This window comes from Choristoneura fumiferana, chromosome 4 (assembly GCF_025370935.1).
Source record: "Choristoneura fumiferana chromosome 4, NRCan_CFum_1, whole genome shotgun sequence".
Lineage (NCBI taxonomy): Eukaryota > Metazoa > Arthropoda > Insecta > Lepidoptera > Tortricidae > Choristoneura > Choristoneura fumiferana.
Genome location: NC_133475.1, coordinates 3680047 through 3692725, shown reverse-complemented (window position 1 = coordinate 3692725; position 12679 = coordinate 3680047). Strand labels below are relative to the sequence as shown.

Below are 12679 nucleotides of genomic sequence, written 5' to 3'. Positions count from 1 at the left end.
GATAAGCGGTTGTGGTGCTCACAATGATCTAAACACTCTTATTACCATGGCAGAGAGTCGTGTGTAGATCATTATGAGCACCGAAACCGGTTATCCACTACTTACTGCTGATTGTACAATCTTTAATTTTATAACACATCTTAGATTTATCTTATTGACAATTTGTATCTGTTTGATGAATAATATTTTTTGTAATTTTGTAGCGCTACATGGACCGGATTTTCCTCACTTGAAGTTTTTCCGGACCTGTGGTAATAAATTAGCATTCAGTGTTAATTTTGTTATAGCCTAAATTGTATTTGATCACCGCGTATTTGAGTCAGTCGGTATAACGAGAAGTTAGCCCAGCTACACAAAACAAATTGTGAGTCATAGTGAGTCATTTAATATATGTATTTTAGTGTATATTATATATCTGACACCGGAAAATGGCCAAAACAGAGATTAGAACAAATCTGTAAGGGATATGACCAATCACGCAGGATGTTAAAATGGATTTGTTATTTTTTTTTTGCTTTTAACAAACCATTTTGTTTTTTTTTTTTTTTTGGATAATACCTTTAAACTTGAGAACCCACAAGGACCTTAAAATGTACGTTTGGTTAGAAATGTATTACATTAGGTATATTTTATACCTTAGGCTGCTATTTACTCTTAAACTACTAATAATTCTAAAGCAAACTTAGCCGTTATAGTTTTCCTTGAAAGTTTGATATACTTACTACCTACCATCCTGAATTTTTTCAAAAATTTCCACCCACTTGTTTAGATTTTAGAGGGGGAGGACGCTCGATTTTAATAAAAATTTGCTCTTTAAAGTTGAAAACTTAGTCTTTCCGAAACTATGACATCTCCCTTAGCGTCGAGTGAGATTGGCCCAATAGCAGTACCTCTTTGCGTGCTCCCCGTTCCAAGGCCCGTTTGCCAGCTTACTCTCGCGCGGTAAATTATTAAAGCTATCAAAGACTAACAGCAAAAGTCTTCATTTAACCTTGCTCCTCCAACAGCAGTGGAGCGCAGCTTGATAGCAAAAAGGAAGGTAAAAAATAAGTTTTAGTTCATTGAATATGAATATCAGCGAAATACCACATGAAAAAAGTCTAATAAAGTCTTTGTTGTTGTTAAGTGAGAGGCTATCCTACAATGAATATAAATATAAATATAAATATCATGGGACACTTGACACCAATTGACCTAGTCCCAAACTAAGCAAAGCTTGTACTATGGATACTAGGCAACGGATAAACATACTTATATAGATAAATGCATACTTAAATACATATTAAACATCCAAGACCCGAGAACAAACATTCGTGTTATTCACACAAATATCTGCCCCGGCCGGGATTCGAACCCAGGACCTCAAGCTTCGTAGTCAGGTGCTCTAACCACTTAGCCATCCGGTCGTCGGACTGGAATGGACTTCCTACGGCCGTTATGATGATGATAATGATGACGATGAATGCCTTGTCATAGAAAAGTTTACGTCAAATAACCGAACTACCACATACCTAACAGTATGTAATTATGGTGTGATTGATTATGATGCACTTATGTCTGCGGTAACAAGTCATATCTGTTATTAAAATTGTGGATTTTTGAACAAAGCAAATATTAATTGAATCATTCAACGTCAAATTGAATCAGGTATACTTTGTGGAGCTTCACAATTATCATCAGCAAAAGACGGATGCAACATTGTGAGATATCGATTAGAAATCTTAACATAGATGTGACAACAATCACGTGATACCAACCAAAAAGAAAAGCTTATGATTATTTTAAAGTAGGTACTGTAGTGGACGGACGGTCCACTAGCTTAATATTTCCCTATCAAGTTTTTAAGCAAATAAAATCAATACTTTTGAATATTTTTTGTATATTTCAAGATCACGTTATTACGTTGGCAGCTAGCATACAAGTCTTCTGTTTAACACCCTTGCGTCCGTTTCCTATTATTATTTTAAAATTAGAGCTATGCTGCCAGCATCGAATCAACGGACACAAGAGGTTAGTACAGTACCTACAGAATCTATTATATTAAAACGTTCACTCGTAATTGTCAATAAGTACCTACTTCAATGGAAGAGGCCTATGTCCAGCAGTGGACTGTCTAGGCTGATGATGATGATGACCTACTTCAAGCAAAAGTGTCTCGTGACGTTGGAATCCTAGTGGTTTAAACTATGACCTAAACAGATGGTCGTGAGTTCGCGCCGAACCCGCACTTAGGATTTTTGACATTTGTGTGAAATTCCCAATCCTTATTGAACATGCGTGGTAACTACGGTCGAAGCCCTCATTCTGAGAGGTCAGTGTCCTACAGTGAGACATATAGGCCGAGATTAATGCACTTAGGTGTAGAAACATTAAATCTCGCCTAACTTATAACTTACATAGATAATTATCTAAACCATAGAAAACATTGACTTTCAGAGTAGGTACCTTAGTCTGCAAAATACTCGTCGCGTGCGTGGTCGCAGAGTGCTTAGGAAGGTAATTGAGTTTAGTTTATGGCCGTGAAATGACATTTCTTGCCAGTAAGGAAGGTCCATGTATTCTTTATTCTACTTCCTTGTTTTGTGAACGCGATGTGACTGTGATGTTAGATGAGATGAGCTCGCAAAACCAGACATTTAAAGATATTTATTAAGAATTTTGAAATAAAAAAGTTCTTTGGATGATGAAGATAACATTGTGTCAGCGGTAGTGTACCTACGAGTTGAGTTTATCGACATTTTCACAAATGATTTTTTTTAACGTAATAGCAGACAAACGAGCAACGGTTCACCTATTGTGGATGACCGCCACCCATCAAGATGATGTTGATGGAAGCTACTTTTATGCCGAGTAGTGCGGTGATGCAATTTAGAAGCCGGGATCAGCCCGAAGAGTTCATCGGAGCACTCCCCGTTGTATACCTAGACCCTAAAGAAAACGCAAAGAGAACTAAGTTACCTTAACTTGGAAGATTCCGTATAAAATACGAAATTTTTAGAAATGCTACGGAACCTATTTTTCGGCGTGTCCGACACGCTCTTCGCCGGGTTTTTTTATCCTAATCTTTATCAGGCCGGTCTGAGATGAAAAGACAAGAAACACAGTCAGGTTCTAGTCTGATTGGAGAAATATCGAAACGAGCAAGTGAACGAATGTTATTTATTCCAAAATGTAGAACTTTATATTTTGTTATGTACCTAGTTAGTCTACCTACATGATGTAGACACTTGGATAAATATTTTTTTCACTTCTCATGCGCTTAAAGTTCGTGTTTATGCTGTATCTAGGCGACTTAAAATGACTTCTTATGCTCTAGAGCATAAAATAAAATCTTATTTATTTATTTGTTATACTCTTTATTGTACAAAAAGGTTACGGAAAAAGAAAGTTTTAAGTACAAAGACGGACTTATCCCTGAAGGGATCTCTGCCAGTCAACCTTTGAGTGGTAGAGAAGAACAATCAGAAAACAAGGATCGAGAAATAGAGCAAAACATTTGAATAAATAATCTTCCTCTAAGAGTAAGGTAACCTGGTGTCAACAGCCACAAACTAATTTATATAAAACTAAAAATCAATCAAATCAAACAAAATAAACCAGTAAAATTAAAAAAAATATATATGCATAAAAAATAAAAGGTACATAGAAAGTGAATAATTGTTTCCACTGTTGCTATTTCATTTCCTCGCGAAATCTAAGTGAAAAGCAGTGTAAAACTCGAGCATTACGAGCGTACCGGGTCGGGTGGCTATATGAACGTCTGGACTAAAATGGCTCGCTTTAATATGCTCTTGTTGTACAATCTACTATTACAATCATAAATGGTTACATTAGGCCACCAGGGTCTATAAAGAAATAAGAGTCACTTTGGCCCCCTTTGGTTACCGTCACAGCAGCTCCAAGATGGGTTTTCCGCATGAATCAGTGAGCATACCAGATCTCTTTTATGATCCTACCGACGGACTTAAGTCTCCATTTAACATGATACAGAAAGAAAGCGGTCGGGAACCGGTTTAACGCAGTTGCAACGTCTAGCTCGGTGTAATTACGGTTGCCTTTAATGCAAGTGAGATGTTTAATGTTCCTTTAAAAGTTCAATTTTAAGTATTTAAGCATATTAGCTTTACGAGTTGTATAGGCAGACTTGAGCAATGCCTGAGGGTAATTTGTAATTTGTGAGAAAATACATTTTGGAAAATAACATTACAATTTCAATCATACTTATATTTTACTTTCCTTACTAACAACATCGAAAAGAGAAGTGCCAAAAACATTAAAATCACTGTCTTAATGACTCAGCTAGGCCGCAAGCGTATTGGTACTAACAAACGGCATTGGAAAAAAATGTCTTAAAAGGAAGTCGTTGATTGGCTACGTTTAGGTTAGGTCCACAATTTGACGCGCCTATGCCCTCGGTAATAGGCGCGTGTCGGCATAGAGATTATAGTGCAGTGTCAGCTGTTTGCTTAATGCCGTCTCCACATGCTTGGTGTTTGTCACAAATACCAAACACTTGCCAAACACTGACCACAATCCCCCAACACAAACACGGCATCCCCAGGCGTGGCGAAAATGGCCGGATTGGCAAACATGGCGGACGACGAGCTTGTTGTGGCAGCGATTACTCTCGGGTTGACCTATTTTTATTATAAAGAAAGCAAAATGAAATTAAACGAAAAACAAGGAAACCAAGACGTTGGTGGATGATCAAAATTCACAGAAATCGTACAAGGTTTGGTTACATCGCAAACACGTTTACTACAGACAAGCATTTGGATACATCGTAAATAAGTTTGTCGAATACCCTTTGATTTGTGCACAAAAACCGACACCGACGCCGATCACTGGCAAACACGAACAAAAACAGGTAAACACAGGAGAACACCTATCCACACGTACTTGTTCGTTGCTTGGTGTTCGCTGTTTGCCGTTGTTTGCCAAGCATGTGGCAGCATAAGGATGTGTAAATATACAGGGAGCATTAGTTATTAGGTACCTACGAATACATAATAGCCATAGACATATAGTTGGGTCTATTAGTTAATGGCTAAACTTAAGGCTAGGCTTGTATAGAATAAAAATATATTTATATACAATATAAAAAAAGCTGCCGGTTGTAAGACCAGGGTCAAAGTGCAAAGGTTGCGGTGAATGTTTTTGATTTTTTGCTAAAATGGACTCAATGATTTAAAATGATCTAATTGAAAAAGTTTTGTTGAATTCAGCATGATTAATCGTTAGCTGAAAGACGTCCAGTCCACTGCTGAATTAATAAGAACTCCTGTGACAGACAGCGGAGTTTTTTTTTTGCATAATAATGGAAACTTAAAATACCTACTCCATAGTTCATCCGTAAAAAAATTATCACAAAAGACTGGTCGCTTAGAACAAAGTTCAAACTTCAAATAAACAAAAAAATCAAGCATGAAAAGCGTTTAGTTTCAAATGTAAACGTCTCCTAACGGTTTCGACTTCTTTACCACACCACAGACTGAATAATAGTACGTTTGCGTTCCGTTTTGCGCTCGCTCGCGCGTGCGATTACGTTCAAAACATGATGGGCATTAATCTGTTCGGGCAACTGATTATTAAGCGCATATTTTTATGTGTCTGAAGTGTAGCAGAATTTGGGTGCACATTTACTACATTTTAATGGCGAACTGCATAGATGCGCTCCCGCTGAATAAGAAGTCATAATCTTCAGGGCTACTACGAAACTCGAAAATCGAAGTTCGTATCGTACCGTCCCTCTCACTCTCGTATTAAATAATATAAGAGTCGGCGGGACGGTACGATACGAACTTCGATTTTCGAGTTTCGTAGTAGCCCAGCTTGTTATTTCGGACCGCTCTGGCCGTTATCTCCATTTCCACTCTTTTTTGAAACGTGAGATGAAAGGTCTAAATGTCTCGGTTTACCTAAATCGTAAAGGTAAATTAAAAACAAATTACGACAAATAACTATTTGTTTTGTTTTTACTATGTAGCTTTTTACCTTGTCTAATATTCAAAGCCGGATTAGACGACGTCGCGGCCCTGACCAAATCCTAATTTCAATTATTGTGGAATTGCCGAGTGTCAAAGTGGAGATAATCATACTGTACCTAGGTTTTTTGAGATTTTTATATGTATACCAACTCCTTTTCTCGCTCGAACTAATAAAAAATAAAACTCTAAAATCTAAACACAGTGTAAAAGTAAAAGACTATTAGCTACCTACTGTTAGAGTTATTGCTAGACTTATGAAGATCTTTCAATACATTTTATTGCGAATAGAGGTAAGAAACTTTTCAGTATGTACCTATAAGTACTCTGTGAAGAAACTTTTCAAATTTTTAAAGGCGCCAAGCGTGCGGAAACACACTTTCAAAGAGAATATTTAAAAAACATTAAGTCTTATCGTTTCTCTAGCGCATCACCACTTCCACGCCTAAGAATAAAGGAATTTGAATTTTAATATACTTACTCAAAGTCGTGACGAAGTCATGGTCGTGACATAAAGTCTTCAAAAACCGAGCCTACTCCTCTCTCAAAGGGCCGGCAACGCATCCGTAACTCAGCTTATGTAATGAATGTCCAAGGGCGGCGGTGATTGCTTTCCATCAGATGACGCCTTACTCGTTTTCCGTCTATCATACATACGAAACAAAAGTGATAGTCTAGTCTAGAGGTTTGCACTCACAAGCAAATAATCATGGTTTCGAGACCGGGCACGCACACGTTTTAAGTTTTTCGGAATACATGAGCGAAATATCAATGAAATTTTCGGTGAGAAACAAAACCTGTATAAATACCATAATTATCTAATTATGAATTTATGAGCTCGGCTGTACAATATAAAATCAATATTGGTTATTCCCTTGGGAATTAATTAAACTCCCAGAACTTCAACTCCCACACCTAATTGGTTTATATGACCAAAGCTGCGGGTAAAGTCTTGTTATAGATACACCAGAAATCATTCATCATCATCATCTCGGCTTATAGGTCGATATAGGTGATGATGTATGGCACAGGCCTTGGACCTTAGATTTGGTAGACATAGCTAATAAATAAATAAATATCATGGGATACCTTGACAACAATTGACCTAGTCCCAAACTAAACAAAGCTTGGACTATGGATACTAGGCAACGGATAAACATACTTATAGAGATAAATACATACTTAAATACATATTAAACATCCAAGACCCGAGAACAAACATTCGTATTATTCATACAAATATCTGCCCCGGCTGTGGATCGAACCCGGGACCTCGAGCTTCGTAGTCAGGTTCTCTAACCACTTGGCCATCCGGTCGTCGCCATGTTTATTTTAAGTTTTGTAACTAAGGGCAAGGCTAAAGGGATACCTGCATTTTTATGTATTTTTTTCTTTAGTTTTATAATGGAATTTATATATATTTTATTTGTAATTATTTATTTTTAGTTTATTTTGAAAAAATAACTCTGCCAAGTTTCTCGCGGCGCATACTTCTTGGCTTAATTTAGTTTTAAAAAAAGTGCCATGTAAAAGAGCTCTTTGCAGCCTACTTGCAGAATAAAGGTTTTGAATTTGTAAAAATTAGAATATCTATGCACGTGTCGCAGGTTTCCTTCATGGTATGTTCGTAATAAGTTTTAAGTGTAATTTTAAATACAGGAACAAACATTTAAAATGGCGAGGAAGTGGCGCACCGCAGCGATTGCTTTGGCTTACGTCGTGTGACGTCACAGCTTTCGCTTTTCACTGCCAAGGCGCGTGCGACCGATGACATGATCTTTACCGTTACTATGACAACATCGTGCTGTCGCTCTCGCTCGCTATTGGGGGGATAGAGACAGGTATGCGCGTTGCATCAGAAGGAATGACAACGGCTCTATTAGGTATGCACGTAGTTTTAAAAGCGGATACTTAATTTGTACTTTGACCAAAATGAAGATGAATTTGAATAAATAGGACAAAGTTAGTTTATTAAAAGTTAACTTAATTGCAACTTCTATTTGATAACTTTATGTTTATGTTTTTGATTCTAAATTAAATACATCTTTTTTGTTGATGGTTCTTAGTATAGTATACCTTTGGTGTCAAAATCGACAGAGAAAATCTAAACCCTCTTATTAAATTTGCTATTACAAATGCGTATTATGCTTAACCTAACATATTGTATGTCTTGCTTATTATTATTATGAAAAAAAAAAAACTTTCTTGCTGCACATTCTTCTTGACAATGAAATGGTGTTTCCGAAAGTGCTGGTTACAAAAAAATCAGAAGTAAAAGAGCTTTTTGTGGCCTCTAATAGAATAAACGTTTTTGATTTTGAACACGGTTTACTATCTGTCGCTTAAAATGTACCTTATAAATAACCTAACCAACAAAAAGTTTGAAAGCCCCCGACATTGTCACTTCAAAGTTCAATATCTCAAAAACGGCTTTACTTAATTTGATAAAACATGTCTAAGAACCATCGCTAGAAAACCTGCTTTCAAAGAAAAAAACCGCCAACAAATCGGTTCACCCGTTTAAGAGTTACGGTGCCACGGACACAAACACAGACAGACAGACACACATAGCGGTCAAACTTATAACACCCCTCTTTTTGCGTCGGGGGTTAAAAAAGACAATTTCAGGAACTAAACGGTTTTTTTTCCTTATTTCGAATACAATTAAAGTTGTCGTAAGTGGCTGTTGACACAAACAAGAAAGTAGTTGAGGTATCGCCTCTAGGTTGGCAACGGATCTGCAATCGCCCTGGTGTTGCAGGTGTCTATGGGCGGTGGTGATCTCTTACCATCAGGAGACCCACTTGCTCGTTTACCATCCAGCCGAATAAAAAAAGTTTCTATATATTTTTATAATAATTTTTAATTTATATAAAACTCAAAATCAATCAAATAAATCAAAATAAATCAATAAAGCTAAATATTTATTATTATCTCAGCAATGCATGAAAAATAGAAGGTACCTAGTAAGTGAACAATGTTTCTACTGTTGTTATTTGATCTCCTCGCAATCGAAGTGAAAAGCAGAGTGTAAAACTCGAGCGCTAAACCAAATTTCCCCTCGACGTGTCTATTCACCCTCGCCGAAGTATATGAACGCCTCGGGTAAAATGGCTCGTTTTATGCTCTTGTTGTACAATCTGCTATCAGTGACCAAGATGATTAAAAGGCATAATTATTATTCTTATATTAGAAAGAAAGAAAAATGGTTTATTAACGACCCCAACAGTACCACCACTTGCGATTATGCTTATTTACGCACACCAGCCAGGTTATTATTTTTATAAAATGATCATCCATCATCATAACAGCCGTTGGAAGTCCACTGTTATACACAGACCTCCAGTTGCTACTGTTGGAAGCAGCCTGCATCCACCGTTAACGCTGCTCTAACCAGAGGGCCTACACCGAAATTCGAAAATCGAAGTTCGTATCGTACCGAATCTCAGTCTCGTATTAAATATTTTAAGCGTCAGAGGGACGGAACGACACGAACTTCGATTTTGACACACTTGAAATCACAATCATTTTCACCACTGCTTTCTGTCACACGGCGTAAGACGAGGGTAGAAAGACATGATGAATGCGACCGCCAACGTCATCGCGGTGAACAATATGGCGTCAGAGGGCCTACTTCGAAGTTCGAAAATCGAAGTTCGTATCTTTTCGACCCTCTCGCTCTCGTATTAAATAGTCAGAGGGATCAAACGACACGACGAACTCCGATTTTCGAATTTCGTAGTAGCCCTGCACTTTGTCTGCACATCTGTCTTACATTAGATTATACGTTATGCCAAACCAATTTATGGACAGTGTAAACAAACTGATTTCATCAAAATTCTTGTATAAACACCCACTGGATCGAATCAATAACACATTTATGTATAATCACAGACAGACAGACAGACGTCTAATCACTTTTTTCACCATAATTCACTTGATTTCAATAAAATTTAATTTTCATTTGAAAAATCTTCGTTAAAATCTGACGTTATTTTTTGAATGAAACTCGTGTATGGGCCAATCAACTTTTTTACCGACACTAATCTGTCCGCGACATTTTTCAAACAATTGCAAATTTTTGTAAGTAAACATGTTTTTTCTGTAATTTTAATAGATGGTGTATATAAATGTGCCATCCTACGTAAGTTCAACCTATTAAACCGTGAAATATCTTGTTCGAAGTACGATTTTATGGTAACGCCAGAGACAATTTTGGTAATGCAGGAGACGCCCAAAGTGTCGGTAAAATAGTTGATTGGCCCGTATAATCTGTAGTAGCATAGACTAGCGTAGAGATAATGGAGAATTAGACATTTTAAAAATTGATTAATATTGATGAACGATTGAATAAGCGATTATTATTTATTTACCTTAAAATTAATAAATAGTTACTGCTTTTGTAATTGAACAAACAGTCTTTGGAATTAAATGAAATATTGTAAGTAAATAATAAAATAGACAAAAATACTTCCATCTAGTCAATTAATAAATTAATCGATTTACTGAACAGACTAATTATTTTGCAATAGATTCTAGGTCTGTTCTAGGTTTTCACATCATTAAATGTCTGTGGTCGGGTTAATGGCGTCTTTGTTTACCCTTTCTATAAATTGGATTGACATAAACCATACTGCATCTTCTAACCTACTTAAAAACAAGTAATGTTACATGCTTCACTGGCAACCGTAGTCATCTTACTAAATATTGCAAAAAGCAACATTATAAGCTATAAATTACCATACGCGGGGCGTAAACTCTTCACTTGTGCCAGAACGAGAAATAACATGTTTTTAACCAGGGCATCTGTATCCGTTATTGCAAAAAATGTTTCAAAAGATGCAGTGTGGAAAATATTAGGTGTAATTAAAAATATACATTTAGTTTTTTAGCATTAAAAAAAGCCGCTGTTCTTATAGTTAAGACAAATTGCATGTGATACTGCTCCGAAATATTTCAGTAACTCTCCCGCTACCACGGTGACGACTAAGTACATAACATAAACAAGTTATTGGTAAAAAAATCATTTATAATACAAGCTTTTTTTTGCTGACTACTTTTTGCTGACTGTACTTGTATTGTCACCCAAACTACATTTGCATACCAAATTTCAAGTCGATGCCATTAAACCATTGAAGAGTTCCGTCCTGTGGAGACAATCCTGGCCGGACTACCAGGATGTCACTACCAGATTATTGTATTGTCACGTAATTTACATACAAGTATACCAAATTTCAAGTCGATCCAACTACTGGGAGTTGGTCGAATTTGACATGCAATATTTAATTACAGACAGACAGACAACGGGACAGGTGAAACTAAATAAAAGCTTATAATAAATAAAATATATTTCTCTTAATTCCATTGATAAAAAATATAAATAAAAAAATATAAAAACCCGACTGCCTTCAAAAATTTAAATTTATGTTTTATTTCACACTTTTTTACTAGTTCTGTGAAAATGGTTGATTAAAACTATTATAACCCGTATATATTTAGAAAAGGCTTATTATTAGCTTTCATTTGATACCCCACTCGATAGGTTTGAATAAAAAACATTTTTTGAAAACTTACAATTTGGCGCCAAAAATCCGCCATTTTGATTTTTCAATAATTTCATTTACTTACCCAGTGTCACTCGCGTCATCAAGACGAACCCAATAACGTATCATTTATCAAAATCGGTTAGGCCGTTGAGTAGATACGAGAGGACATAGGAATAGACATACATACATACATAAAATACGCATCAAACACAACCCTCCTTCTTCGCAGTCGGGTAAAAAGGGTCAACTAGCCTATTCTATTTTTTAGTGCCCATTTATTAGCTACGTAATTTCGCTCAAAGCCATCTCTCCAAACAACCTAAACAACATTTCTCAGACCACGACATCAAAATATGCGGTTTATATTCCTACCATCAAATGCATCGTAAAATACACCTGACATCTATTTCCTTGCTAGTGTAATCACACTATCGGCAGTTTCACAATCGATAGTTGTCATATACCTCTACAATCCACTCCATCGAAATTGTAAGTCGTGGCAATACCGCATAAATGTCGGCGGCCGATCGTAAAATCCGCCAGATCACGAAATTCCTAGGCATATCGTGAAATGATATGCCTAAAAGTTGACCAGGCATATCACGATGTGCCTGAGAAACAATACGGCAGATCGATTAGAGCAACGCATTCGTCAATATTCCTAGCTCTATACCGGGCACATCGTGATATGCCGCGAGGAGTGGTTAGCATGAATTGCAACCACAATGCACGAGCCGAGCGAGCGAAGCGAGCGTGCCACGGTAGCGGCTGGCGAAGTGCCAGAACCGAATGGCGGCGTTTCATGATATGCCCAGGAATTTCGTGATCTGCCTAAACTGGCCAAATCATGAAATGGCGGCGTTTCATGATATGCCTAGGAATTTCGTGATCTGCCTAAACGTCACTAGGCAAATCGTTAAACGGTGAGTGTTGAATCACGATTGGCCAATTTAGACAGATCACGAAATTCCATTACTATGAGAAACTAATTGAACTGTTCTTGGCTTATAATTATCGTGAGTTGAGCCGTTAAAATTTTATAAATCGGTATTTTTTTTTGGATACCAATATTTTTCAAAATTTTAGTACCCACGGTGATAATGATTAGGTATCCCAAGACTTTTTTGAAGTATTTCGTATTTCTTCATT

At 36.8% G+C, this 12679-nt stretch overlaps 1 protein-coding gene across 4 annotated transcripts in view; it reads left to right on the top strand.

Annotated features, from left to right (window-relative positions):
- Positions 1-12679, top strand: part of LOC141427289 (uncharacterized) — a 45715-nt gene that overhangs the window by 7887 nt on the left and 25149 nt on the right. The gene's annotated exons all lie outside the window — the stretch shown is intronic.